The 26851-nt window shown below is 42.2% G+C and overlaps 1 protein-coding gene across 2 annotated transcripts in view; it reads right to left on the bottom strand.

The window, feature by feature from the left end:
- LOC111870767 overlaps positions 1–6946 on the bottom strand; it is a 153238-nt gene extending 146292 nt beyond the window's left edge. For both annotated transcript variants that reach the window (XR_002843911.2, XM_023863290.2), the window contains exon 1: positions 6540–6946. The gene's annotated coding sequence lies outside the window, so the exon portion shown is untranslated. The remainder of the gene's footprint in view (positions 1–6539) is intronic.
- Between the last annotated feature and the right edge of the window lie 19905 nt (positions 6947–26851).

The following is a 26851-nucleotide window of genomic DNA, read 5'->3' on the forward strand; positions in this document are numbered from 1 at the left end:
GATCACTCGCCCAAGCAGTTCTACCGAATGTGTAAGATCTAGAAAATCCGAAGTGAACGGAGAAGTTCAAGGAGGTAGGCCTAGGCCCACTGGGGCTGTAGTGCCAAGGAAAAAAAAATTATCGCACAGCGGTTCCTGTCACTAGGGGATGATTCACTATCGCAGTTGTTTTCGACACAGAATAACTACAATTTAATCTTCTGTTTGTCTAGTTATCAAGTAAATAAGCAAAAAATTAAGACAAAAGCAGAGGACATTTAACGAGAAAAATATTTTATATTTTACGCATTTCAGTGTGAGATGAATCGTTTTCCGTGACGTCAAAAGTAAAGAACAGCTGCATGGGCGCTGCTGCAGTGTGACAATGGAAAGCTGCCTCCAAGCCCCACGACAAAAGGCGTTATCTTATTCTTGCAGCATTTAAAAGATATTAAAGTGACCTCATGGTCCTTCACTCGGCCAGTGACATGATGATAGTCCGAAAGTCGGGTGATTGATGACATCCACTGAGAACTTAGCAGCATTCTACGAGGAACTGATGTGATAATTTTTTGGATCAACAAACTGTAACAATGGCCGTTCGGGGGTACTGATTTATACAGAAGCGACATAGTACTTCGTTTGTTGGTTTATTCGTATATTATTTAAAGGCGCTGCATTAGAAGAGTCGGATGAGACGCTGAATTTGACGATGGAAACCCGGTCGAGGCCTATTTAAGGCACCATCCTGATATTCGAGTCAAAAACTTTCGAAAGATAAAAAAGAACACCAACCATAAGTGTGTAATTTTTAGTATATTTCGTATCGGGAGGGCTCCAGAGTGGGATCTCGGCCTGCAGACGCTATCCTGGCTGAGGATTCTCGCGTGTTTCTCAGTACCTATAAAGTGGTAAAATGCCTTAAAATAGGACAAGGCCGCTTCCTTTCACTCCATAACATTATCACTTATATTAGCCGCTAAGCAGTCGAATTTAAGCTTTTGGAGAAAAACATCGATGCAGTTTCTCAATCCTCATTCCTACTACATGTTCCGCCCATCCACCCCTTACGGATTCGATCACCCTACAAATGTTTGGCCAAGAATATGAACTATGAACCTCCCTCTTGTAAAAATAAAAAGGAAACATCTCCACGAACTTGTTACTTACTCTTTCTTATATACTCGGTACTTTTTTTCCAAAGCCCTCAACCTGTCTTTCATTAAGCAACAACCCCAACAGATCCTGTCCTATGATACGACAGTCCTGAGGCCGGCGTCGGGCTACAGAAGAATAGCCAAAAGACAAAGAAGCATAGATATTAAACAGGAACTAAATGTATACTGTATTTAACTTTGAAAAAAACTAAAAAAAAAAAAAAAAACCAACAGAATTATTTAGAACATGTTTTAAGAATTCCAGACCGCCTTTGTGGTGCAGTGCTCAGAGCTCCTGGCTACAAATCCAGAGGTCCCGGATTCGATTCCCGGCGCTACCAGATTTTCTGAGAATAAATGTGTCTGGAACGGGGTCCACTCAGCCTCGTAAGGATAAATGAGGAGCTATTTCAAAGGAAATAGCGGCTCCGGTCTAGAAAACTGAGATTAACGGCAGTGGGGATCCGCTGCGCTGAGCGCGCGACACTCTTTTATCTGCTAAAGTTGGCACTAACTTCGCCGACAAGCAGCGGTCGCTCTGTCGGTATAGTACGTTTGCGGACTATAGGCCACGGAGTTCTCTGTTGCTGTTGTTTAGGAATTCAAAGTAATCTAACTGCTCGGAAGCCATCTATTATCCTAAAGGAAGAGAAAGACGGGTCAACGACCAAAGAGATGGAAGGGTCAATATACCTAACCCGATGATGGGATGAGGTCAGAAGGCTTCAACCTCGCAGGTAGTGGCAGCAGCAATGACGACGACTCTCAATCAGCTGGTACCGTTCCATACTTGTCCCTCTGCACGACTGTTACTCTACTGCGCCGCCTCTCTTAGTACTGACTTCAATGAACCTGTCCCCCTAACAAACAAAACAAACTCCGTGGCTTTAGTCCGCAAGCGAACTATACCGACCGAGCGACCGCCGCTTGTCGGCGAAGTTAGTCCCAACTTTAGAGGATAGAGGGTGTCCCGTGGTCAGCGCAACGAATCCCCACGGCCGTTAATTTCGGTTTTCTAGACCGGAGCCGCTACTTTTCCATTCAAGTGGCCCCTCAAATATCCTCACGAGGTTGAGTGGACCCCGTTCAGACCCACTACTTCTCAGAAAATCTGGTAGCGCCAGAAATCGAACACTGGACCTCTGGATCTGTAGCCAGGAACTCTGACCACTAGACCATAGAGTTCTAAACCTCACGTCCATTTTCCGTTACGCAGGCTGTGTGAAAGAACTGTTCAAGTCCGAGATCTATAGCGACATTTTGTGAAACACTACTTTTTAAGGGCGGGGACGTCGCGCCCCACCCAACTCCGATGTGCTTGAAAAACATCACTGTTCGCGACTGTTTATGTAGCCATCATCCAGATCTGCAGAACGTCTCAATACACACCGAAACTGCGGCCATGCACAGGTGACAAGCGACCCGGTCGACTTTGAAATAAAGGTGCCCCCTATTAACAAATATTGACGCAAGCGTTACCAAAGCGACGAAGTGTTTGACTTACATTCAAGTGGTACCCAGTTCGAAATACGACCAGGGACTGCTATACTGACTGGATACAGACCAATCATTCATCTTACTCTATAGAAAGGCCATGCCATAGCTCAAACGGTTAGTCGCCGGCTTCCCACCGCAGTGGCTCGGGTTCGATCCCGGGTCTGGTCAAGCGGGATTTGTGGTGGACAAAGTGGGCTGGGGCAGATTTTCTCCGGGTACTTAGCAACACATAATAACTGAGTTACTTGTTTCTAAAATATCTGTTTTGACAACGCTGCATCAGAGATGCTGATTACCTTGCAACACATAATAAATTATCCGTAGGACGATTATAAAGTCAGAGGGACCGCGAAAGGAAGCGGTCGTGTTATATTTTACGGCTCTTCCTTCCTTCAGACAGGACACGTTCCTACCTGATGGTGCAAGTTCTGTATTAATGCTTCATTCTAGTCATGTTACCTGCCTCTTAATACACACAATATTCTAACCGTGGAAAGTATCTCAAATTGGTGTCTCGGGAGTACTTGTTCGTCTCCAGGTTCGTTCCTTAACAATCCTGGCTGTTATACTTCACTTAAACTCTACCTTGAGCCAGCTCATAATCTTATTACGATAAGATGTCTATTATCGGATTATGATTCAACACACTTCCCACCCCCCACATAAAATCCTCAATTTTTTAAAATTTTTAGATAATTGTACGTTTGTACTTTATCCTTTATATCTAACACTAAACATGTTACTGGAACTGGAACCAATTTTGAACGAAAATTAATACTGTACATACTTACTTACTCATGGGGCTGAGCCCTTCTGGAGGAGCCGCCAATTCTGCAGCTACTCAAGAATTTCCCAGCATTTTATGGAACCCGAAGGTTCATCACCGTGTTCACAAGAGCCCTCCACTGGTCCCTATCCTGAGCTAGATCTATCCAATTCATACCATCCCATCCTATCTCTCTAAGATCCATTCTAATATTGTCCACCCAAATACGCCTTGGTCTTCCCTGTGGCCTCTTTCCTTCTGGCTTTCCCACCAATATCCTATATGCATTCCTCGTCTCCACCATTCGTGCTACATGACCTGTCCACCTCATCCTCCTTGACTTGATCATTCTAATTAAACTTGGAGAAGAGTACAAGTTATGAAGTTCCTCATTATGCAGTTTTCTCCAACCTCCTGTCACTTCATCACTCTTCTGACCAAATATTCTCCTCAACACCCTGTTCTCAAACACCCTCTGTCTATGTCAGAGACCAAGTTTCACACCCATACAGAACCACAGGCAAAATTATAGTTTTGTATATTCTAATTTTTATGTTTTGGGGCAGCAGACGAGAAGACAATAGGTTCTGGACTGAATGGTATCAAGCATTACTCGAGTTCAACCGCCTCTTAATTTCCTCCTGAATCATGTTTCGATCTGTTATCGTTGTTCCCAAATATCTGAATTGTGCCACATTTTCAAAACATCTGTTTCCTATCTTTATATCATGTTTTGCCCTGCATTTTGGTGACGAGATAGCAACATATACTTAATTTTCTCTGTGTTTACTCCTAGACCAACCCCTTTACTTGCTTCAATTAAAGTTTGTGTGTGTTTCTTTATGGTATCTACATTATCACCCAGTAGATTCACATCATCGGCATAGACCAACAGCTGATGTGTCCCGTTTAATTTCAGTCCCATCTGGTTTCCCTGGACCGTCCTAATTGCATATTCTAAAGCAGTGTTGAAAATGAGTGGCGATAAAGCATCTCCTTGTTCTAGACCATTCTGGATAGAGAAATTATCAGACAAATGTTTACCTATATGGACTTCACTATACGTTTCGTCTAAACACATTTTAATCAACCTAACTAGTTTCATGGGTATCCCAAACTCTATCAGAATATTGTACAATATTTCCCTCTTAACCGAATCATAGGCTTTCTTGAAGTCTATGAATAGCTGATGTACTGTCTCATTGTACTCCCATTTTTTCTCCAATATCTCACGAATGCAAAAGATCTAATCTGTGCATGCGATTCTTTAATTTATCTCATATTTGTAAAAAAAAAAAAAACACGCTGGTTAGAAATGGTTGAAACAAGTCCTGTTTTAAGATAAGAAGACGAATTTGTTTGTATTTACTGTTGCACCACCTAAAATTTGTTGTCAGCGATCACCAAATGTGATCCTTCTGGGGAAATCTCGGAAGACTTTTTAACAAGGAAGAACTGGAACTCATCCAAGAGAAACTCACATGGACAGCACAAGTTTTGTCTCTATCAGTACATCCCAACGTATGTAAGCTTTCGCAGCAATGTAATTTATGACTTCTCACAGCAGCATCTCTGCTGTTCACTGTAAATGAAAACATGAGATTTGTACGTGCAATTGCTGCGCGACAACGACAATCTGACAGGTTGAACATGGCACAAAACTCTTCTTCTTTTTTTCATTTACTTGGTACACTTGCCGCTTCGATAATCATTTATATCAGAAATAAGTGTTCTGTTTCACGGGTATCTGAGGGTTACTGCACATGCCCTTAAAATCCTGAAATAACGTATACCTTACCTAAAATTAATTTTTTTTTTTTTAAATTCGCTTAGTGGGGGGGCGTAGTCCAACTGGGTCCACTCGGCACGGCGGACAATAATTGGCCTATTGTAGCCTGCCCCGGGTGATTATGATGTAGAATTTGGTGGAATGAAGATTGGCAGGGGAAACCGAAGTACTCGGATAAAACCCGCCCCAGCGCCACTTTGTCCACCACAAATCCCACTTGACCAGACCCGGGATCGAACCCGGTATACCTTACATATCTTCTGGGATATAATATCGTTTAACTCTGTAGAAATTCACCAACGTTCCAGAAGTACATATTTCCTCCATCTTCACTGTCGAAGCCAAGTACTCTTCACAGTCACCACTGAGAGAACCTCAAATTCAAGCACATACACCTGTTTCTAAATTTGAATTACTATACTGGATATATATCTAATCATCTCAGCCCGCTTTACTGACAGTGACTTCTGGTTAGTATGACAGGTCTGTGACAATACTTGATTCATTATATGAATATTATGCTGGAAACCTCCCACTGTCCAGTGATTGAGGCCAACTGAGAGGCATCATTTACCTCTTACACCTTATGATGAAAACAGATCCAGCTTCTGAAACATTGTTTACGTCAAATACACTTCACACACTGACCAATGTCCAACATACTATTAGTATTCGTATACGCTGAACACATAACAAAATCAAAGGGCCTCTGGCTATTTCATTTTATTCATCTTGGCTTATTTTTGTGGGAAAGGGATATTTGGATAACATTTGAATTAAAATGCAAAGCCTGGTTTTTGGTTTCAGAAGTTTACGTTTTCTATTAGTCCACTGATATTCTCTTATCGGTTCACTGTCACTTTCCTGGATTCCTTTGAAATGATACCCCCTACAGTACAAAATTATGAAACTGCTGTGACTGTGTAACAGTTCAAATCTATAATAGCTCCGGTACTCTACTTTTACCATGAAAACATAATACTGACATTTCATACATGAAGCGAAAAATTGGGGCGAGTCAGAAATATACACGAGTGTATCACACAGGGAGCAGAACCGGCGTTGAAACGTCATTAGTGAAAAACCACCCGGTTCAGCACCACAACAACATAAACGCCAATTATCATCAAATATTAACCTGCGATCAATAGTGACGTCATGCACCACCGGTAAATTAATAATTAAGGTCTGCCGTGTAGTTAATTATCCTCTGCCCCTACTTGCCCCCTCTAGCTACTTCTTTTCGTTCTTTTTTTGTGACGTCTTCCCCCCACTAAATATTGTAGCAGGATTCGCTGTAAGGACTCCATTAGATGGATACATAATGAATGGGACAGATCTTAAAAGTCACCTTGCTGATGTTAATTGCAGACTGCCAGGTGCGTCCCAGAGGTAGATCCCAGACAGCTCTTCTCGCAAGATGACAGGTGCAACTCCATCCACTTACAGCGGCTTCACATCACTCATTTCTCTTTTTATACAGTTCATACAACTACAGTTTTAACCACAAACAACCATAAAATTTATATTTTATTCTACTTCCATAGCGAGAACTTGGTCGTCGACAACCAGCAAAAATACTGACGATAACGCGGACGCAGGCACTAATCACACTTCAAAATCGATAAATCTAACACTTAATGAATCAAGATTAGCTAACAGATGGTTCTCTCTACAAACACACAAGCACGCGTTCCCTTCGTAACATATGAAGGCCGTATTCTAACTAACAACTGGTTTTTATAGTCTCACCCAGTAATGGCGGCGCGAACTAGGGAGGGGACCGTAGGAGAGTCACGTGACATAGGTTGTGGACGAATCCATTACGGAAGCCGAGGGGAGCTTCCCGGCAGATGACGTGTCAGAGTGTGCAATATTGACTGACGGACGAGGGAAGAAATTCTCGTATTCTGGAGCAAGAAGAACCGCTGCGTGGACATAGGTGGGGCACTGTGGTTCCACCTCCCGCACTCGGTGGCTCCACAGGTAAAGCAACACGCTGTAAGCAGAAAGAATCAGATGATCTTAAAGATCGGCCAAACGAGCACATTAATTTGTTAATCCCGTCATTCGCGCCCTCCCACCACTGGAAGTAAATCCTCCACACAATCCTATAACTGTACAAAGGTATTTTGAATTGTTTCATTTTGGTCNGATCTTAAAGAACCGCCAAACGAGCACATTGATTTGTTAATCCCGTCATTCGCGCCCTCCCACCACTGGAAGTAAATCCTCCACACAATCCTATAACTGTACAAAGGTAGTTTCATGCATGAAGTCATCCAATGGAATAGAGACTTTTTTCTTTCAAAAATTGGCCCAGCTAGTGAAGGTATATTCCGCATTTTATGAAATGAAATTCGAAGTGTCATTACCGTATAAACAGGAGCCTACAACAGGTCCCTATCCTGAGCCAGATGAACCCAGTTCATACTGTCTCAACTTACTTCTTTAAGATCCAGCACAGTATATTTGCTGTATAAGATACTACTGTAATAATTATTAAAATGGTTACATGTTTATGGGAAAAACTGTTACAAGCTACAGAAAAGAATTATTCCTAAACATATTTCTGATTTTCAGCTGTCTTCCAGGTGATCCGCTGTAGAAAACCGACATCTGAAAATTACAAGACTGAGTGATATGATCTACAATGTACAGAATTTAAAATTGTGCCTGAAGAAGAACGGTCACCGCCGAAAGCCCCTGTGTGATGCACATAATGAATGTGTTCTTGGTTGTGTAATTTAATTAAATAAGATGAAGTAAGTAAAGTCTAAGTAAATATCCGTGTCTTTTGGATACCACTTCCAAGCTCTGTCACGCCTCCTGGGCCCTTCAAAGTGAACTTATTGTAAGTCTTCAGGCGGTTTCTAATTAAGTTTACAGGTTTCAGCAGATGCCTCCAGAATACACACACCGCGCATAATGAAAGCGTGGTTCCTTTTTGGATATACTTACTTCGGAGGACCTGTCTTTTCTATAATAACACGATAAATATGCATAGCTGACGACACAAGCACCCAGTCACCCTACATGCTCATGTAAGCTACTAAGTACTAAGTACTAAAAAATATACCTCTGCACGTAAGCACATGAAAGTTAGAACGTGTTAATTACTTTCTTATGTAACATGATTCCGCGAAGTTCGGTAGGTAGGTATCGATGTTTCGGAGGACTCTGCTGCCTCTATCTTCTATCAACATTCCGGAGGAAACGACTGTTTCCATCTTCTACCTTGAAGATGGAGGCAGCTGGTTCCTCCGAAACATGTAAGTAAACTTTTTAATTGCTGATGCCAGAGCCCCTGTTTTTCGGAGCTAGAGTGTTCATATTCACCGAACATCGACATATGACGGATAAATTCGTAAATACCGAACATGAACAAAGTTCATCTAACTGTTAAGGCTTTAGAGAGGCGTACATACATACTCGTACATGCATACACACACACACACACACACACACACATACTCGTACATATAAGTATGTATATATATAGAGAGAGAGAGAGCCGGGATAGCTCAGTCGGTGTAGCTACTGGCTACGGACTGGACGACCAAGGGTTCGGAGTTCGAGGTCAAGAATTTTCCCTTCACGTTGTCCAGACCGGCTCTGGGGCCCACCGAGCCTCCTATCAAATGGATACAGGTGGCTCTTTCCCCGGGGGTAAAGCTGCCGGGGCGTGACCCTCCAACTAGTGCCGAGATCAGTAAAATGTGATCATATATATGCACTCTCTATACGCCTTCATGGCTTAGTACTTATTTAGCTAAGCCCAGGGTCAAATTCACCTTTACCTTTTACACACANTGTCTTTTCCCACGATCAGAGTACTCTCCCATAATATCTACACATGTGACAATGTAAAAGTGCGGGTGTATAATTTCATTAACAACAGTTTGGAAAGCCTGCTTAAATGAAGAATATAAACTGATCTTTCGTTTGAGGGGAGTCGGTTCTGGAAATGGGGATTTAGATCTGGATGTGGAACACAAGAAATATTAATCGAATGTTGACTGGGAATCTTCTTGGCACGTGGCCCCTTCTAAGTTGTAATAAATATATGTTGTATTTTGATTGGGTCCTGTGGGCTATTACATGTGTTAGTTTTTCGTGTTCTGCTACAAGAATGTTGTATAGATCGGACTGAACTCGTTCTGAGTGTGCTTAAATGACGAGTCTCTTTTTCTGTGTACGTTTCTGATTTAATCAATTTATCCGTCAACCACTAATCAGTAATTAGTATGAGTCCCTTTTTGAAACCAGACTTCTGGTTTGCCAATAAACACTGCTCTACTTTCTGGAATGTAAGCTGCAAGCCAGTAGCGCCACCGATTAAGCATTACACTGCGAAGCACATCCGCTCACTCAGTCACTGCCACTTTGATTGTTATCACCTGCACCTTAGATGAGCGTCTGCGAACGGAGATATAACGGATACTTAGCAGTGCTTCTCAACACCGCCATTGCTGTTAATACAGATCGGGAAGAGACGTATTGGTTCAGCACAAGAAGTGATGTTTCGCAGTGCCTCACAAGCTAGCGAAGAAGACACGTTTGCCTCATCTTGATGCCTCTTCTACAATGGTCTCATGGTTTTCCCGACAACTTCTTCTTCTTTTCGACTTTATAATTTCGGATTACTTCCTCTGAATATATCACATGTAAGTATTTTCACAATATTTCTCCTTTAATTTTGGAGGGGATATGTCATATGTAAATACGAAGAACTTGTGAGATTTCACCCAACGTGTGGAACAATTATGAGAACGATAAGAGAGCGAGGCAACAGAGACAACTGAAATGTGATAGCTGCCCCGACAGTGATGTATGGAAGTGAAACGTGGGTGTGACAGAGAGAAGTCTGGAAAGCTTGCACTTAGCTGAAATGAGGCTTCTTAGTTCGGTCAAATGATGCCTTACTTACTCATGGAGCTGAGCCCTTCTGGAGGAGCCGCCAATTCTGCAGCTACTCAAGAATTTTCCCAGCATTTTATGGAACCCGAAGGTTCATTACCGTGTTCACAAGAGCCCTCCACTGGTCCCTATCCTGAGCCAGATCAATCCAATCCATAATATCCCATCCTATCTCTCTAAGATCCATTTTAATATAGTCCACCCACCTACGCCTTTGTCTTCCCAGTGGCTCTTTCCCTCTGGCTTTCCCACTAATATCCTACACGCATTCCTCGTCTCCCCCATTCGTGCTACATGCCCTGTCCACCTCATCCTCCTTGACTTGATCATTCTAATTATACTTGGAGAAGAGTACAAGTTATGAAGCTCCTCATTATGCAGTTTTCTCCAACATCCTGTCGCTTCATCTCTCTTTGGTAGAAATATTCTCCTCACGAAGTCATATCCCAAAAGACAGAAGTCTTCATATACCGCTGAGAGAGCCTCAAGTTCAATAAAATTTGTAATTAAAGCCTATGTAAAATGCAGATTATTTTAGATCCTAAAGGGTTCTGACGATGGTGCATAACACTCAGAATTACTGGGTTTTTGGACTTTGTCCATCCTCCGGTATTCTAAAAACTAGAATCCACAACGTTTAGGAAACTGGATCTGTTTCCGTCTTCAGGTGGAGGGGAAGACACCTACTCAGTTGGGTCCCTTAGAAAGACCTAACCTCAATCATCAGTTTCCGAAACGTTGTGGATTCTAGTTTTTAGAATACCGGACGATGGACAAGTCCGAAACCCCAGTAATTCTGGCAGATTATTTTAGTTAAAACTGAGCCAAATTGAAGTTCACTCTATGTGTATAAGATTTATCTTGGGGAGAATATAGGGTGTTTTGAAAATCAAACAACTAGAAATACTTTTATAACAAATAAACTGAGCCCCTGGTGTACGTGTTAGCTCCGTAAACATCATACACTTCTTCTGAAACTAAATTTTGTGAGAGGATTTTTTTTTACAGACATCCCAGATAATTCAAGTCGGGGTCTTAATCCCGTAATCACCTCCAAAATATAGAGACGTGCTGGAGTTGAGTGGAATTCTTGACCTGAGTAGCGGCACACTGAGTTATGTTACGTGGTAAGAGTGACGTTTCCCAACTTCTTGACCGATCCGCAAACATTTTCACTCACTGATCACCCTTTGATGCTGATTTCATTCAGCTTCGTCGCCCAATCAGCGTGACAATGTCAGAAGCACTTACTGTAGATATCTTCTCCCTGAGGTCAACACATTTTTCGACTGGCTGGTTCACCCGTTTTCCTTGTGGACAGTGAAGAAAGGCTGTGATCCGTAACAAATCATTTGTTGGAGCTCCGTCTTGCGAGTTGACTGTTGACATCCTCTGTTCATTCCCTGCGATAATTTGGAACATATGCAGGCAACCAGAGGCAGTGTTGCTGTATCTTGGTTTCCGATAGCGAAAGCGAGAGTAAGGATGCCTCTTCAAAACGTGTACGTAGGCATCCTTTATCCTAAACACCACGTTTTCCGTATTATCATAACAGTTAATCTTATCTAAATTTGCGTAATTCTTTACTTTAGACTGTTCCGGTCTCATTTGAAACTGAATGTAACGTCATTTGTTTCTCTCGTTTAGTTATTTGAGGGCCGATTACGGCGACCTCGTGGTTTGAGGCACGAAATGTCTTAGCCCGATCAAATACTCGGCGCATGTCCGTCTGCCTGCGTTTATTGCGTGTTTGTGTTGTCCTATACAGGTAACGGCCTTGCGACGGGCTGATCTCCCGTCCAAGAAGTCCTACCAACTATCAATAAGATTCATATTTTCAGAATTAGTTCTGAAAGGGAACAGGCCAAAGAAGCCAATCCGTCAAGGTAGAAGGAGAAGAAGAATTTATATGAGGATTGTATATTAGGATTGTATATTACTTCCACCGCTCGGTCGGTCGATTTCAATGTGGCTACTGAGTTAAAATGGCAGATGGGATCAATGGCGGATTGACGCGTATTGGGATCGAAACTTCAGGATTCATAACAGTGAAGAAATTATCGATGAATGAATGATCTATCCACTACTCAACGTAGTTAATTAACTGGTTGGTTAGTTACCTAACTTTTAAGCGGCCTCCGTAGTCTAGGGGTAACGTTCCCACCTCATGACTCAAGGTACGCGGGTTCAAACCCGGCGGACGTCGTGGAATTTTTAACGGCACGTAAAAGATCCTCGTGTCTCTAGGAGACCTCTGAGCAAAATTAGGCAACTTTCCCACCCAAGTAGTTTCCAATTCCTCTGGTAGATGGGGGAAGCATCGGGTACCGAGGGCCGACCTCGTTGGCTGAACAGGGCTGATAGCGCGCACCAGTACCGGTAGGGTATGGCGACTGGTAGAATATCAAAAGGGGGATGTACAATAGACTATTAGTCGCGGTGCATGGGGAAACCCACCCCCTCCAATAATAATAAGAAGAAGAATTATACCTAACTTTTACGTGAAATGTATTTCTATTTGGTGAACATTTACAGAGAGAAGTAGACCATCAACTGCTTTCTATAGGAAATTAGAAAATAACCATTCAACCTGCTGTTATGGATGAACAGACTTTCGAAAATATCATAACTTTCTTCGTTCTCTTGTTCATCATCTGCCGTGCTTCATAATCTGTGCAGTTGATATGTAATTATGAGTTCCAGTCCTGTTTCTTGAAATTTAACGGCGCGGAGTCGACTCCAAACGTAATATGGAGTTGAATGATAAATGATATGAGCCGTTGGAAGGAATGAGATATCAAGTTATCCCGCGACATTTTCCTGCAGTGATTGGGGCAGTAGAATTCATTTCAGAGATGTCCAGAATAGTCATTTAATAACGACTATATTTTAAAACCGAAATTAATGACCGTGGGGATTCGTTGCGCTGACCACGCGACACCATCTATCCGCTGAAGTTGACACTAAACTTCGCCGACAAGCGGCGGTCGCTCGGTCGGTATACTCGTAGTTCGCTTGCGGACTAAAATCACGGAGTTATCGTTATGCCTGATTTATAAAGCCATTCTTTTAAATATATTTTGTTCAGACACTTTCTCTATCGTCCAAGACATTAACATAGGAATGGCGAACTCTTAAATCTTCTCTACATTCATACATGACTGGGGGAAATTACAATAATGTTAGTCACAACAGTGGACCTCGCTACAATTTTGAACCCATTACACTGCAATATTTAGTGGGGTTGTTTTTAAGTGAAGAAAACTTTAAAATTAATCCAAAGGTATCTTTGCAACATACCGTGGAGGCCGATACTATTGTGAGACGTCGAGGCCCCCACATTTTGTAGAGAATCGGCTCACAGATGGCGGTGAATTTGTCAGACTCATGCGCAAAAGCCTTTTACCCCCAGGAAGATTCTTGGTATTCATTTGTTAGAGGCCGAGTCGAACCCAGGGCCATAGTGCGGTTGCAAGAATTAGGTGAATTGAAACATCCAATGGCCTCATCGAGAATCGAAAACGAGACCTTCCGGCTTGTAGCATAGTGTCCCAACCAACTGCGCTACCGCGTCTCCGATTTTACGTCGAGAGGGAACTAAAATTTTACTCACCCGGTTAGACCAATTTCGAATGTTTTCTGTTGACTAGGACAAAAGATGAGTTATTAGCAGCTATCCGATCAAGATCACGGCCCGAGAGAACGTCACAAAAACTTTCAATGGAATTTGTTCATTTCTATTAGAATCGTCGTGGTTTCCAACTTGTTTACGGGTGGGCAAGCAGACAGTCCTATCGTTACAGATGGAAATATCAGTGGCGTATACAGTTATAGGAATATGTAGATAAATTGTTCTCAGTTATCAAAGAAATGAGTGGCAAAAATCTGTAACATCTTGCCGTGGATTTATAAAAATCCAAAAAGGCGATATATTCGAAGTTTTTAAGGAGAATAACATTTTAAGTCAATCATTTCGCTAGTTCCTAAAAAAAAAAGAACTTCATGGAATATAGACTGACCGAACAATTCAGAATTTTTTCAGCTGTTTCTGCCACTGTTTGCTCCTGAAGGAAACCAATCAAAATTGTAGATATAAAGAACTAAACTTAAACATAATCTAGGTGCAATTGTTTCCATTTTCTTCTCTCCAGATATAGTACCTTGACTCCGTCTTTCAGAATTTGGGAATGTCATTTCTTCCACTACAGAATTAATTTGTATACCGGCCGGGCTCGATTTCCAGAGCCTTGTCTATGAATTTGAGGATGTGTCCCGTGAAGGCGAAATTTGGAATAAAGCAGGAGAAGCTGTCAGACGTTCTACAATCCGTAACCCCCAATTTTAAAACCAGAAACACTCCTATGATAATACACAATTCACTGTTCATACTTGATCACATAGATTTAGGGAAGCTCAAAAATAAATACTGCCACGTGCAGGGTGGTACGCGCGACAAAAATGACGGGTTCTAGTTCGGATAATTGGATTTAGTAGCACTTTGGTTAATTACAGCGCTATCGCTGATTTGCACACACTTCATAATTCACTTCACCATAGCAATCATAAAGTCTTCTAATTCTCAAGCAAGTCATTCACAGGCCGACTTCCTGTACTCTCCTGTACTCCTGGTTCCAATTCGCTCTTTCGGCTTACGACTGAATTTATTATGCTGAATTCACTTATCTTATAAGTCTTCTGCACTAGTCTCTCAACTTCTTGAGCTCTCGCGAACCCTCCACATACTCTGACTTAACCAAAATCAAAGTCAAAGTCACGGTGCGACTGACAGTCAGTCAGTCAGTAAGTCTTGGTGTAGAGTCCCATCTGGACATCACGACCAGATATTTATTACTGTTTGACAGTTACGGTCTTGTTTTTGTGGGGCGCCCTCTCTGACGAGAGGACGGATCTGTCTTTTGTATATGCTGTTGATCCTTGCCAGCGCAGTCTTCCTCGGGTCCGAGTACCTTGGCAAGGGCCGGCGTCCGCCCTTCTCCGCCGGCCCTTGCTCGTTTCCCGACAGTTTTCCACCCCTCCTGTTTCTTTCTTCGTTGTTACTTGGTCGCCGTTCGGACCTTCTTGGAGATTCCCGCGTGTCTCTGCTTCGTCTATCTTCAGCTTTCCAGCGCCTGTCATTTTCTGCCTTCCTTTCGTAGGGACAGTTACTCTCGAAGTGGCTTGGCTCTCCACTGTTCCAGCATCCTGATTGTTTTGCGTTTCCTCGTCGGGTGGGGGGAGATATGTTGCCCAGGTATGTCTTGATTCTAATTTTGTGAGGCCTGGCGGCTGCGAGTACGGCCTGTAGTTCTAGTGCCTGTCGGAGGGCCCCGTTTACCGTCTTCTCTCCCCCTAGCATCAGTTGAATTTTTATATCGGGGTTTCTACTCCGTTGGCGAATGCTTTCCTTCTTCTCTCCTTATGTGACCCTCGGGCCGAGTGGGGTAGGCGTGGTGGGCAAGCTGTTGAATGACTGTGGCAAAATCCTATAGGGATTATTCTGCTCTCTGGGTTCTGATCTTTAGTTGACTGCGAAAAGCGACGGCATATCCTGATCCCCAAACCGGTCCTCTAGGGCTTGAAGGATTTCTTCCTAAGTCGCGTTTGTCGGAAAGCCGTGCAAGACGTCCGCGGCCCGCCCTTTCAGGGCTGTGATCAAGTACGTGGACTTGTCCTGGTGCGACCAATGGGTATTCTCTGCTACGGTCTCTAACTAGCATCGGAACAAGGCCCAAGCTGTAACCTCGTCGAATGTTGGTGACTGCACAGTATTTGCGCACACTCCAACATTCGACGGAACTACGTCATGTATCTGAGATAAACTTCGGTTCATTCATTCATTCATCAGTAATCTGTCAGACGACAGGTCCACAGTCTCTTCCAAAACAGTTCCTCCAATTAATGCGAGCTAAAGCTTTCTCCTTCAAATAAAAATATCCTCTTCTGTCCCCAAGGTCATCCAGCATCTTCTTACCTCTTCTTCCTCGTCTTCCGGTTCGCATACATGGTGTCTCTGTTTTTGGAAAGAGACTATCCAGGAAAAGTGATAATGTGGTAGTTTTTTCATTTGCTTTCCACATCGCATCCTTGGCATACTCAAACCCCCTCACCACGATAAGGTGGAGACACCAACGAGGGGGAAACTTCGATATGTGTCAAATTTTCTGTTTTCTTTCAGACGTCGTAGGCACATACCAGTACAACACACTCAGAACAAGACAGGCTTGCAACCCTTCTTTACCCTTCTTCTCCTACCCTTTACAACCTCAATGTGACTGGCTAGCCTCTCACCGCCTTGCATACGTAACATCATGGCAATGTTACTGATAATGACGATAGGGGCGTAGTGGTAACTGTTCCGTTGGCTGCATCAGATGACACGAAGACAGACAGAGGTTTCAATTAAGAAACATGATTATCACACAAAAAGCAATGTTGTTAGTGACTATCGCGTCGTGAAAGAAGCCACGACTCTCAATGCAGCAGTATGTCTCGGTTGCTCTAACAAGTTCACACCACTGTTCGAGAATCGATACAGCGTCTTATCGAAACGTAGCAAGATAATGTTTGTTGTCTGGCTCGAAAACAAAGTATATCGTGAAATTTCATTCTCCATTGGACACTTCCGCCTAAATTGAATGACGTGGAATTCTGAAATCAACGTGCGGAGAGAAAAATGTTAGTAGACAGGAGTACATGGCCTAAAGACAGTGTCTTTGTTTGAACTGGCGATTGTTAAACACCCCATGATTTAACTCCAGATTACGAATTCAAATGACGTACGCAAGACCTGCATTATGCAAACACGTCGCTCCCGTTGGCAGTCCCCCATGTTCTGTCGTTCCGACCTACAAAAATACGGGGCTCCAATTTGTTACAGTCATTTTCAGTGTAATGCTGTAAATCATGTCTAGGGACGTGAATACTAATAATACTATAAAATAAATGTTATTTTTGTTTAAATATTGGAAGCAGATTTCATTAACAGTTAATAATAATAACAGGCAAAAATGTAAAGTTGTCCCTGTGTTTAATTAAGCAAGCATTGTGCCATGAAGACATATGGGGGAGTGGAGGTGTAGCGTCACCATTCTTTGCCTTGGCACTAGATGGAGGTGAGTGGTGAGTGGTCAGTTTCACGCCCCGGTTTCTTTACCAGAAAGAAAATCTTCCCCCCTCCCCGTGTACATTTGATAGGAGGCTAGGTGGGCTCCATTGCCGGTCTAGACGCTGCAGAGAAGAGAAAATCTTGCCTCTGCAGGGAATCGAAGCCCAGCCATCCAGCCCGTCACTATACCGACTCCAAGAACGAAAACAACAAATATTTTGGTTCAATACGGGGATGTTACTCCGTAGTTTCGTTTTGAGGGGACCACTACAATCTGAAGCTCATATCTAGTTCAAATGAATATTGTCGGAGAAAATCTTATTAGGAATTTTATTAAAATAATCATGAAAACAATGCAGAATTTGACTTAATTTTAAAAGAAATATACACATATGTAACATTATGTATAGGCGTAACATAATCAAGCTATTCCCAAACTCTGTCCTATAAAAAATCCTGCGGATTCCAGAAAATATTTCAGTCGACGTATTTCTTCATAAATTCCAACATAATAATAATAATAATAATAATAATAATANGGAACATAGACTGAGCGTGCTTGAGAACAGGGTGTTGAGAATATTTGGATCGAAGAGAGATGAAGTCACAGGAGGTTGGAGAAAATTGCATAATGAGGAGCTTCATAACTTATACTCTTCTCCAAGTACGAGTATAATTAGAATGAAGAAGTCAAGGAGGATGAGGTGGGCAGGTCATGTAGAACGAATGGGGGAGACGAGGAATGCCTATAGGATATTGGTGGGAAAGCCAGAAGGAAAGAGGCCACAGGGAAGACCAAGGCGTAGGTGGGTGGACTATATTAAAATGGATCTTAGAGAGAGAGGATGGGATGTTATGAATTGGATAGATCTAGCTCAGGATAGGGACCAGTGGAGGGCTCTTGTGAACACGGTGATGAACCTTCGGGTTCCATAAAATGCTGGGAAATTCTTGAGTAGCTGCAGAATTGGCGGCTCCTCAAGAAGGGCTCAGCTCCATGAGTAAGTAAGTAAGTAAGTAAGTAAGTAAGTAAGGGTGATCCTAACAATAACTGTTTACGAAGCTGTTTTTGCCCTGGAGTATATAAGGTAATAATTTTGAACGTTTCCGTAGTATGGATAGCTGTTTAAACAAACCAGACTGAGAATCTGAATACAAGTTTCCCATACCGAATATTTATCATTAAGTGACTGACGACCACCACATGTCCGTCTGTCCGTATGTAACAACTCGAGAATTGTTACATTTATTTTTATGAAATTTGATAATGGGGAGTTTACTGTATCAAAGTCTGCCGACACTTACAGTTTTAGTTAAAATTGCGTCATAGATGAAATTTGAAGGTTTATTTTTAGATTATATTTAATTACTGGAATAAATTAATATAATTAATTTGAGAATAGTTAATATTTGTTGTTGATTCTTAGAAGTAAAGAGGCCATAGCTGATTAGTATAATTGACATAGTTTAATAAGTAGTGTTAAAATGTTATTATTAACATGTTTTTTTAATGAAAGTAAATTGCTTTTCCCAGAATTTTGACTTCATAACATAAATGCGAAACCTTTGAAGTCTGTGTACTTAGCCGGTGTTAGTAGCATGTGTTTCAGCAAGTTGTCACGAAATATGGCCGGCTGGTGACGCTGAGACCATATGTTAAATTAGTGAGTTGTTCAAGACGTCATTGTAACTTAATGCCAATAACATTAACACAGTTGTTGATTGGTAAATGTAAATTTAGAGACCACCTCATTTTCCAAATAGAGGCAAACAGAGTAAGCGAGTGAGTCACCTTTAAGGAGAGAAGCGCTCTGAATTTGTTGGTACGTGAGAACGATTTGTTTCCGTAACCAGCCCTCTTTAAGTTCTTGAAGAATATGAAAGAAAATGTGCATATTTTATGCATTTTAAATCTATAGTTGTTTACTTACGTTGTAAATAGTGATTTGTGTATTTGTGCCAATAGTGTCAAAAATAAGCGACCGCCTCTGTGGTCTAGTCACTAGACTCTAGTGGTCAGAGTTCCTGGCTACAGATCCAGAGGTCCGAGTTCGGCAACTAACCGCCTGAGCTGTGGCACGGCCCGCACGCCCTGTAAGATGACGGTTGGAACAGGATTCAGATATCCTGACATTTGATATGTTTTCAGTTGCGTGATAATCCACCAAAGGATGTAACGCCTTGTAGTCCTTCATTCGTGCAACGTGTGTGTGTGCAAGTGGACTCTTGACTTCCCAGCTAACTTTGTGTTTCTAGCCCTAGCGGTTTATGTTACATATCTCTTTTAGTTTTGGCGTTCATAAATATTCATTTACCCACAAGGCAATTGCGTTTATTTTCTTGTTAACTGCTCGCATAAAATATTCATAGTACAGGTTAAACACGACCTCGCATTCGAGGAACATACTTTCTTGAAGGCAACGGTTTGAGTGACATGTTAAATAGAAACTGGCGATATTCTTTCGTAACTCTTGAGCCTTTAACAGAAGCACCGTGAGGTTTATTACGCTCCCAAGTAAAGGATTTGTTGTCAGTTTGTTAGTCCCACACGGCGTAACGTACAGCATTGCTTGTCGCGAGACAGACGCAACATATGTTGAAGCTGATCCAACTCTTCGCCTATATTGTAGCTGCTGTCTCCCGGTTGAACAAGGATGACTCTTACTTCATATATGTATTTACTTTTGGGCTTTGTCCATCCGTGGCTCCAGATGCCGGACCTTTCATAGATCCATGCTATATTTTTAATTAACATAGTGCGTTAACAATCCATAATTCTGTTACTTTGTTTTTAAGTGTTGTATAGTAATTTACAATATACAATTGCGTGCAATATTGTGACATGATGGCTGAAAGCCTGAATATTGGAGCCAGAGAGGACGTCCATTGCTGAGCAAGACTTCAGTAAACACACTCTCGAGTTAACGCAGTCAACAGTAGAACCTCCGTTGCTTAGTAGCAGGCTGCTACGTTTCGTAGCAACGGACAGAACAAATAATAAAAAGTTGAACGAACCGTTGGAGATGGTGATCTGTATTCTGTCCGCATGGAAGTTAATTCAGCCCAGGAGATCTCAGAAGTAGGAGATACTTCATAGACAGAAAGGCCGCGCCATAGCTCAAGCGGTTAGTAGTTGGCTTACCACCGTGGCGGCCCGGGTTCGAGTCCGGGTCTGGTCAAGTGGGACTTGTGGTGGAGAGTGGCGCTGGGGCAGGTTTTTTCAGAGTACTTCGGTTTCCCCTGCCAATCTTCATTCCACCAAATTCTTCATCATCATAATCACCCGGGGCAGGTACAATAGGCCAATCAGTGGCGGACGTGCCGAGTGGACCCAGCTAGACTCCACCCCCAATATGTGAATTTAATTTTTTCTTCATAGAGATTCGTCAGGCAGACGTCGCTCAGATGGAGTTCACTGTGTGAGTTGTTATAATTGACTGTAATTGTAAAGAAGTGCCACTAAACCCGATCATCAAATCCAGAACCCAATATTATTAGTCACGCAAACCCCTTACACGTGACATATGTACAGTGTGAGGGTAGAAGCAGACGTGTAGGAACCTAAGTAACGTCTATGTCTCGTCACCAGAATGCTGCAGAAAATCATAACAATAAAATAGCTAATATTTCCTTCCGAAAATGTGGCAATATTATAATATATTTGCGAACGATACTAATAAAATTATGGCTCTGGGTTGACTCAGTCTCTAACAGAAATAAGTACCAGGAATATTCTTGGAATATTCTTGGGGGTAAAGGGCGGCCGGCGCGTAAGGCTGACAACCTTGTAGCCATCTATGAGCCGATTGTCTAGAAAATGTGGGAACCTCAACATCTCACAACCCTATGGGCCTCCACGGCCTGTTACAGGGATACCTTCACTTTTACTAATAATATTTCATTCCAGAAGAAATTTAGAGCAAATTCAATCAGGGAATGGTTGCTACCATTCACTTCAGAATATTTTATATTTCCTTTTGTTATCTAAGAGTGCAAATATTAAAATACGTACAACTGTAATTTTTATTGATGTTTTATATGGGTATGACACATATACTCACATAAAGAGAAGAACATAGACTGAGGGATTTTAAAGAAAGGTAACGGTAAAATTAGCCGGTCACGGTAGCCGAGCGGTCTAAGGCATGTACTGTCTTCGCTCGCTTGGAAACCGGGATCGTCGGTTCGAATCCCACTCAGGGCATGGATGTTTAGTTTGTGTGTGTGCGTTTTTCTGTGTTTGTGTACAGGTAGAGGCCTTGCGACGAGCTGATCACCCGCCCAAGGAGCCCTACCGAATGTGTAAGACCTAGAAAAATCGAAGTGAACGGAGAAGTTCATGGAGGTAGGCCTAGGCCCACTGGGGCTGTAGTGCCAAGAAAAAAAAATGGTAAAATTATGCCTGCACTTCACATTGTAATTAAGCACGATGCCATGAATGCATATGGAGAGTGGAGCTACAGCTGTCATTATTAACTTGTGCACTAGATAGAGGTAAGTGGTCAGCTTCATGGCTCTGCCGCGTTACCCTTGTGGATAGTGCCCCGGTAGCCACTGGACAGCAAACTGGGAGGGTCGCAGAGGCGGTCTGGACAATATGGTGAGGAGAGTGTCCGGATATAAAGGGGAAGAAGTAACGGCGGACTGTTGAAAATTGCATAGTTTCTTAATTTTTACTCAATTCCTGAAATAAAAAATGAGACGAGCAGGACATGTAACAGGCATGGAAAAGATACGTTTATAAAGTTTGGTCGGAAAACTGAAGGAAATAGACCACATGGAAGATCAAAACTTAGATTGGAGGGTAATATTAAAATGAATCTTAAAGAAGCAGTGTGGGAGAATGTGGACTGGATTCATTTGGTTCAGGACAGGGACCAGCAGCGAACTCCTCTCAGCACGGCAATTAAACTTCGGGTTCCATAAAATGCGGGGGGGGGGATTGCTTGACTAGTTCAACAAATATTAGTTTCTCATGAACTCGCGCCCGCCAGAGTTAATGATATACAACGTGAGATGACTGGTACAGGAGTTCGTCTAGAGTGTTCTGACTTCTTCTAAGTTACGTATAGGCATATTTGTATCTTCAGGAGTGCTCGCTAATTACTGGTCCACAGCAAGTCTGTGCCTATGTGACGTTCCATTAACCAAATTGGATGTACAAAGTCGTTTTCATGATTTGGTACAGGGCCAGTCAGTGCCTGCTTTGCATGTATCCTGCCTATGTCTTCGCCCAACTTCGAGACTTCAGGGTGTGGCGGTTGCCCCGACCTCTAGCTGCACACGGGGCGTTTCCTATTATTCGCGGAACTCTTTTTTGTAATGTGAGAGTTACGGTGACTGTCAGGATGACTGTCTTCTGGGATGTGACGTGTGTAGCACTTTATTGCCCATCTACCAAATTACACAGTATCACATTTCAGGAAAGCGTAATCCTTTTCTGTAATATCTGTATCTTCTGGAGGGGACTGAGGATTGGCTGCTTGCAGGCATAAGGTAACATTGTGAGTGCCATGTAAAAGGAAACTCTAATAGTAACAGGTGATTGCTCAATTTTGAAGCGGGAATAAATATATGTCCTGAATCACTTCGGTAGGGGTCTTCGAATTACACATTTCATGAAGAATTATGCCAAGACATTCTCGACATAGCCGAGTTTCTTCTCTTGAAGGGCATTCTTGTTGCAGTTTCAATGCCTCCCTCTATACGTTTACATCGGAAAACAGGGAGATGATATCCACAAACAGTGCAACGTTAACCCCCTGCTGTGTTCGAATGTCATTTGTGTATGAGGAACAGAGAATGGGGGCTTTGATATCTCGAAGGGCAGATAACCTTCCTCAGGGACACATGATGATCTCCTGTCGACACGGTAATAAAACTTCGTGTTCTGTAAAATACGTGGGATTTCTTCACTAAATGAGTAACCAATACCGTCTCAAGGACTCTAATTCATAGAATTATACAGTCATATAAATAACAAAACAATTAGCAAATTTTAAAAATAGGAGAGTTAACAATATGCGCCTACGCCAGTGTGCGCCTACATTGCATCATCTAACCTACGTTACAATTGCTAAGCTGCATGAAAACAATAGTTGTGTTTTCTTTGTTATTAATTCTATTCGCTTACTCGGGGGTGGAGTCCAGGTGGGTCGACTCGGCACGGCGGCAACTGATTGGCCTATTGTACCTGCCCCAGGTGATTATAATGATGGAGAATTTGGTGGAATGAAATTTGGCAGGGGAAACCGAAGTACTCGGAGAAAATCCGCCCCAGCGCCACTTTGTCCATCACAAATCCCACTTGACCATTGTTATTAATTAATTAATTTCAGGTATTCGCGAAGAACAATTGCAAAAATGTGCCCATTAGTTTCGCGATATTTGTCTGTCCAAATATAACTCGAGAATTTCTAAATTGATTTTCATGAAATTTTATAATTTACTTAGACTTTTAGAAAAATTTCCCGACACATACCCCCAGATTGCAATATTTGTACATTACGAAGAATAGAGTAGAGGTCTCCACGTCGTTGGGTAGACAACCATTCTCGAATCTGAACTACGATCGGAAAAGCTGGCTCAATACTATCGCTTTACTTGTATTGGAGAGGTGCCCGGTTCGTATCTCATCTGGGAATCTGATTATCCTGAGGTTTTTTGTTGTTTTCCTCAGTCATACAGGTATGCAAATGCTGGAATAATAATATAAATGAAGCTACGACCGTTTCCTTCCGCATCCCTTCCAATTCATTATTCACTATCATCGAGTCATTCTTCAGTTCATAATCTCAGTCAATGACAGGGTTGTTATGTAAACCACAGAGAAGTGTAAGTTTTAGAACCCTGAAATTGCTGTTTGTATAAAGGAGTTTATTAGATGCATCAGACGGTTCAGAAATAGCAATGTTGTCAGTTTACTCACAAGGTCGGCGTGCCACCTTATGTCGAAGATATTCCTAGTGACAAGAAACGCTGCAATAGTTGACTGCTTTCCTTCGAGTTGATAGAAACTGCTTAGCTGATCTCGTCCGTTGCAAAGGGTGTTCGGCACAAAAGCCTAGTTTATTCATATTTACGAGTATAATCCAAATCCTGTGCTTAAATAGACTGAACACGTCCCAGAGTGTATTATTAAACAGACTGGCCATGTGAGTTGGTTCAATCTGTAACGATTCGGACTTCATTCGAGATTTAGAGGGTTCGAATCTCAAAACAACAAACAAACCGAACTCCGTGGCCTGTAGCCCGCAAGTGAACTATACCGACTGAGTGACCTCCGCTTGTCGGCAAAGTTAGTGCCAACCTTTGCGGATAGAGAGTGTCACGTGGTCAGAGCAGCGGATCCTCACGGCCGTCAACCTCGGTTTTCTAGACCGGAGCCGCTACTTCCTTGAAATAGCTCCTCAATTATCCTCACGAGGCCGAGTGGACCCCTTTCCAGATACACTACTTCTCAGAAAATCTAGTAGCGCCGGGAATCTAACCCGAACCTCTAGATCTGTAGCCAGAAACTCTGACCGTTAGACCACAGTGGCGGTCTGGTTCGAATCTCGACCATCTTAATTGATACTTTTAGTCAATCCGTCGACACAAATGCTGGGATAGAACCTGAAATTAGGCCACGACCGCTACCACGCAACGGACCTAATCATCATACGAGTATTATTCAACGCTATGTAGTCAGAATTCCTGGCAATACTGATGAACTTGTCGCAAACAGCGTGGCGAGTGATAATAAACTGAAGTCCCTACGTGTAGAGACTAGACGCATGGAGGCAAGGTGTGCTTCAAGGAATATTAACACTCCTTTCGGCAGGACTGCAAATTAATTTCGCGATCTTAACATTATATGCAAATCGCATGTATAATAACCCGTGTGGAGGCGGGTTCGAATACCTCCACCGTGACCCTGCGAGTCGTAGGAGGCGACGAAAAGGGAAGTCTCAAATTTGAGACAGTAATGTATGGTCTCGAGTACCAAGGATCTCGGACTCGAGAAAGACTGCTCTGGCAAGGGCCAACAGCATATACAAAAGACAGACCCGTCCTCTCGTCAGAGAGGGCGCAAGCCCCAGATGGGTGCTTTATGCCAAGACAGACTGGCCGACTGACCGTCAGTCGTAAAACGAGACTCAAGTAATATAATATAAGCATAAAGTTCAATCAGACGAACTAAAAAGCAATAACTGACTCTCAACACAAGAAGTATCAGGCGATGGTGTAACCCGCCACATAGCTACTTTCTGACGTTCTCGCAACAGTGACAACTGGTCAACAACCTTCATAACCGATGGCGAATAAAATATGTGGTACGCCCGAGAAACAAATATTTAGCTTTCGGTTTAATGACGTTCATAAATTAATCGTTGCATCTCGGTAACTGAAAATTTATGCGGTAACAGATTACAATCTCAAAATGTTTGGTGAAAACGTACATTTTGTTCCTGTTCTTGGCATATGTATAAACCTCTGACGTTAGGTAGTGCTTCACAACTTTCACGTTTTTTTAAATTTTCATTAATTATTACTATATAATTAAGTTTCAAATTTAATAGATTTGTGGCATATTTATTCAGATATACATATATAAACGGACATATATGTCAAAATTTCCATCAGTACTTCCTACTGTGTAACAAAATCACGAAGTTTAAAGTTATTTGATGATTGTGAGAGACAATTTTTGGCCTACTTACGTATTTCGACTTTGTCTTAAATTTTAATATAAAAACCACTTCTCAGAGGAGTAGGGATAGTGCAGTCAGTATAGCGACTCGCTACAGGCTGGACGACCGGGGGGTTGGAGTTCGAGACCCGGTAGGGGCAAGATTTTTCTCCTCTCCACGTCGTCCAGACCGGTTTTGGGGCCCACCAAGCCTCATTTCCAATGGTACCGGGGGCTATTTCCCTGGGTCGTGAAGCTGACCACTCATCTCCACTAGTGCCGAGGTCAAGAATACATGAATCTATACATCCACTCCCCCATATGTCTTCATTGTGTAGTGCTTAATTAATTAAACACATGGACAATTTACCGCTTTTCAGAAATTGGTTCTATTCTGTAGACTACTTTGGTTGGGTTACTCCCTGCCCTATGACCACAGCCTGAGAGCAGCTATAGCAAGAGTTCCAACAGGGTACAAATTTGCCTACCTAAAGATGGAAATAAAACCAATTCCTGACATGATAACCTCTTGAAGTATTCCTTCTATTGACAAAACTACAAAACTTGTTAGGTGTAAATTTTTTTCGTAATTGCGTTATGTGGCTAATAAATTAATATCATCACCATGGGAAAATTGTTAGCAGTCCTTGGTACTATGATGAGGGTGACATATCAAGGAAAGCAAATACATCTTCCAAATTACCTCGAACATCATGCACAAATGCAAACATGACAGCAGGATATCATATGAACAGGAACATCCTGAAACTATTTCACTTTGCACGCAAAGAGACCACAAGAGTAGTCTGTAAACTCTGTGAATTAATTAACTGCAGTTGCTGTAACTGTATCGCCATAAGAATTACAAAAATATAATTTAACCTAAATTAAAGATTCCAAAGCAATGTCATTTAATACATGTATAAAGCAAATAATAATGAATATTTAAGAAATAATACAACTATTC

Source organism: Cryptotermes secundus, unplaced genomic scaffold, assembly GCF_002891405.2.
Source record: "Cryptotermes secundus unplaced genomic scaffold, Csec_1.0 scaffold307, whole genome shotgun sequence".
NCBI lineage: Eukaryota > Metazoa > Arthropoda > Insecta > Blattodea > Kalotermitidae > Cryptotermes > Cryptotermes secundus.